Source organism: Zingiber officinale, unplaced genomic scaffold (genome assembly GCF_018446385.1).
Source record: "Zingiber officinale cultivar Zhangliang unplaced genomic scaffold, Zo_v1.1 ctg232, whole genome shotgun sequence".
NCBI lineage: Eukaryota > Viridiplantae > Streptophyta > Magnoliopsida > Zingiberales > Zingiberaceae > Zingiber > Zingiber officinale.
In genome coordinates, this window is record NW_024589907.1 from 417276 (window position 1) to 422274 (window position 4999).

The following is a 4999-nucleotide window of genomic DNA, read 5'->3' on the forward strand; positions in this document are numbered from 1 at the left end:
ACACCTTGTTTGTTTGATCTCTTGTTGCTTCAAATGCCTCTTGATTGATTGGAAATGCAATAACACTTCTTCCTCAATGTCCCAAGAACCGGCACTAAAGAGTCATGTGAGTGTTGTTTTCAATAATTGACAAAAAAAAAAATAATAAGAAAGTGCAGAGGTTGTTCAATGATTAGATACCATATCAATCGATTGATGGATAAAATCATTCAACTGATAGACAAAAATTGGACCTAACCTAAAGGCCTTAGAGAAGGGATTTCGAGGAGTTTTTTCAGAGCCAATTCTTGAGGGTTTGGAGAGAAAGTGTTCCTACATTTTCTACCACCAAAAGGTAATCCAGAGCAATAAAATAGCAAACAAAGTAAGGCTCTTCATTATAAAGTTATTTTCAATTTCATTTGTCATTGCATTCTCATTTTCTTATTATATTCTTGTGCTCAATCTTATAAAAGGCTTCTCCACCTCCAGAAGGTTTCTAAGAAGGAGAAGTTCTTAGTGGAAATGGTGAGATAGGAGTAGACCTTTGGAGTAGTCATCTCAAGGAGGTGGATACCAAATAAAATCAAAGTGTTGTGTATATGGAATTGAGTTTGAATCAAGGTTTTTGCTCGCACCGACCTACATGTTTATCCTGCCAGAAGTACCACAGCCTCTCGCACCGACCTACAGAGGAGATGAAGGTTTCCACTGTTTCCTGTTCGTTCGACCAATGGGGTATGGAATCGTAGGACCATTCCCCATGGAGACCGGTTAGTAGAAGTTCCTACTCGTGACGGTGGACTACTTCTCCAAGTGGGTTGAAGTCGAGCCCCTAGCCAAGATAACGGAACAGATGGTCATGAAGTTCGTATGGAAAAACATCATCTGCCGGTTCGGCATCCCCCGCTAGCTCGTTGATGCTCGCAACAGTCTGTCACACCCGCAAATCAAATTAACAAATGATATCCACGAACCCCTTACATACACAATGATGTTGTAATAACGAGCCCATGATCGAATCTTTCGAGGAACCAACGGTAGGATGTAATCTTAGGATCATATTTTATTCCTATTTTTAGGATTTTTAACATGAAAATGGGGGGTGGTTTAACTTTGAATCTAAATCTAATAAATGAAAAGCACAACAAATAAGAACTTAATTCAATGCATAAATGAAACCTAACTAAGTGTCACCGATCAGTCCAAGACGCATTGTCACACTACGTAATGAATCTCATCTTCAACACACTTAAACTAGCAATGAAATACAAAACACAATTAAATCTGATCCTAAGCATAATTTAAACCCTAATTTAAAACTTAACAACTTAACAATTAAACAACTCTAACAAAACTTAAACTAAATTGCATCAATGAAATTCTAGCTACTAAACATGAATTAAACTTCAATAAGACAAAGAAATGCTAGATTGTAAAGATAAGAACATGACAAACATTAAAAGAAATCTGTTCTAGAATTAAAGAAATGCAAGAAATAAAGAAAACCATCTCCTCATCCAAACCACACTACACAACAACTTCTCCTTGCTGTCACACAAGGAAGCTCGGTGAAACCTCACTTCGGCAATCGAAGAAGAAGATCTCTGCAACTAAACATCAGTTTGGTCTCACTAGAAATCACGCAAAGGAACCCTCGACGTGAAGTTGTAAGGAACGAACTGCCAATTCCCTTCCAAATCTGCAATTCTGAATTCCTGAGGTTTTGATATAGTGTGGAGCTTATGGAGAATGTAATATAATGTCATCGGAAGTGGTCAAGTGCCACCGGAGGAACGCCGCCGATGATCACTGCTGTGAGGCGGAGCCGCTGGATCGGAGGAATGCTGCCGATCAGGGTAGAAGCAGAACATCCAGAATCGAATTGTCGCCGCAGGAACGCCTTTAAGCGAGCTCAGATGGACGGAAGATGATCGCCAGTAGCTGGGAACCTCGTCGCCGATGAAGTTGGTCGGAATGTAGATTTAGAAATGGAGAAGGGTTGGAATCATTGAGATGCGTCGCGCGACGCAAAGCACAGGGGGTCGACGAAGGATGAAGCACTGTAGCTTCTCATTTAAATCAGATCTGAGATCTGAATGGATGGCTGTGGGCGATTTGGCTCCTGATCAACGGTGGAAAGTCACCTAAAATATGATCCGAAGGTACTGATCTTGATCAAGGGTCTGGATCTACTCTCCCTTAGGTGGGATGGACCAGATCTTCAATGGATGGTTCAGATCTATCCAATCTTTGATGAACGGTCCATAATGCTCCGTAGCTTGATCTTCTCGTTTAAACTTCAATTCGAGCACAACTTCGGTTCGAATAGATCCAAATCCAAGATCCTTTGATGCCTATAAAATAATAATCAAATACTAGCATCAAATAACACAAAAATAAGATAATTTACAATTAAGTCCAAGAATAAGGACAATGTATGAAATGTGACGCAAATATAGATTTTATCTATAAACATAACATCAAACCATGCATGTATAAATCAAAATAATACAATAAAATCATGGTTATCACACGTCTCAGACAATGGAAGACAATTCGTCGGTCAAAGGCTCAGGGAGTGGTGCGAAAGATATGGAATCCAGTAGGCCTTCACGTCCATGGCCTATCCGTAGAGCAATGGGCAAGCTGAAGTCACTAATCGGGAGATCTTTCGAATCTTGCACGCTCAGCTTGACCACATGGGGGCAGCTGGGTGGATGAGCTCTCCAGTGTACTATGGACGCTCCGTACGACTCCAAAAGAAGCGACTGGCGTAACCCCATTCCAATTGGTATACGGTGGCGAAGCGGTCATCCCGGTGGAAGTCGGAGTAGAGTCCAATCGGGTGCAACACTACGACGAAGGGAACGCCGAGCGGAGGAGGATGAAGCTTGACTTGGTGGGCGAAACTGTTGGTTGCTACTCGGAATATTGTATTGGGTCCCCTGTACAAAAATTTTGTACAAATCCCGAACCTTCCCTAATAACCTATTGTGTTCTTTAGAAATTAAATTTGGAATCGCAAACAGAACTTAACATTATTGATTCCAAATTTAACTTATCTGTTCTTAGAGGTTTAGACTTGGATCGCAAACGATGCTTAACATTATTAATCCAGATCCACCCATGTTACAAATTTGATTAAATATTTATTTCAGACATCGACTTCCAGGTTAAACATGGCGAGCCACTAGGCTTTCTTGGTTATGGGAGCATTCACCACTTCCTAGACAAAGCCTTTCAACGAAATTCAATATTTAATCTTCTTATAGTAACCCTAGGTTTAACCATTAAGAACAATCGAATCACAAGATTGAAAAAATAAAAGAAACACAAAATCAAATCATAAATTCGAAACCTAGAATCGTTAGCCTCTTGTGTTTGGTATTTCAAAATCCATACAAAGAAAACTAGTATGATGTGGAATAAGACAACTAGTTATACTTTTCTTTGTGGCTTATAGACCTCACAATTTTCTATTATATTCCTCTTCTTATCTTGGACGTCGTGTGGGCGACGATCTACCAAGATGAGACTCCACCAAAACCTTCTTCTTCCTACCAAGTTTCGGCCACCAACAATCTCCTAGAGATGAAGAACTTCGGCCACCAACCAAGCTCCAAGGGATGCTAAGAAACAATGCCTCCTATCTCTCCTTCTTCCTCTAACAAGATTCTGCCACCTTGAACTCCTTGAGATGAGATGTCGTCGGCCACTAAGGAAGAAGAATAGGAGGAAGAAGAGGGCCGGCTACAACCAAGGAAAAGAGGATAGGAATAATAGATGTGTTGTTATGAGGTGAGGCACCTCTACCTTCTCTTTTATATTCTTTGGTCTTAGAAACCAGGCGCAGACCCTCCGACGCTCAAGTCAGGTACTTTTTTCCTAGAAGAATAGTGTACGAAGGAAAAAAGAATTGTAGAAGACGAGTGCGAATGTGTGCGTCCGCGTACCTGCTCAAGGGAGAAGACCTCTTTTTTTATATGACAATACGTATCTTTGGAACCTGATCGATGTTAGAGAATGTTGGGTGTCAGGGCTTGTTGGATGATAGAGGACATGTGGCACCCTCTTATTGGTTAAAAGAAGGTTACATTTGCAAATGATAGCAGATCATTGGAATATTCTCTGACATATGATAATTATTTCTTGACAGGAGATTACGATTCCCTGATATTATTGTCGCCTAGTGCTTCTTGTCTCGCCCGGCTTTAGTTACGGTCGGCTCGGGATAATCGTTCGGGTGTGACACTTGGCTCGAGTCTTGATGAAGGAGATGAGCTGTGGCGAGCGTCTCATCTTTCACGCCTGGATCACTTAAGGGCCGACCAGGAGCTGCCTTACTGAAAGTGTCAGGCCTGGCTATGTGAACCGGGCTGCGGAAACCCGACCAGTTGAGGCAGGTTAGACATTACTTTAGGCTATATCTCATGTCTCAGATCTAGAACCCTAACCTATCTGTACCCGATCGGGAATTATGCGTCCAATGATGCCATGCAATCTAATTTTAGGGGGCAGATTGCCAAAGTTTTCAACGAGCGAGAAGGAGAAATTGCGAAACAAACTGGACTTCATTGGAATTAACCATTACTCGAGTCTCTACGTGAAAGATTGCAAGTTTACCGCGTGTGACGTCGTGGGACCCCTACTGGCTGGGTTTGCGGCTCCGGTTCGAGACAAGAAGGGGGTCCCAATTGGAAAACCGGTAATTACTTGCAAAGCTACCTTTCTTCTTTGCACGAAGCAATGAGGTAATTAACAATTAATTTAAATGCGATCTTAATGAGTCTGATTATTGGCTAATTAATCATGATTAATTTGGGTGATAGGCAAGGGCCGGGCTGACGTGAGGGGGTATTTCATATGATCTTTGATGGATAACTTTGAAAGTTTCTCAGCCACTCAAAATTATTGATTAAGAAAGACATGGAAGACATTATTGTGATGTAATTTGGCATTTACTTGAAAAAGAAATTAATAAAGATATGGTGCCGGCATTTCAATAATTGACGGTGAT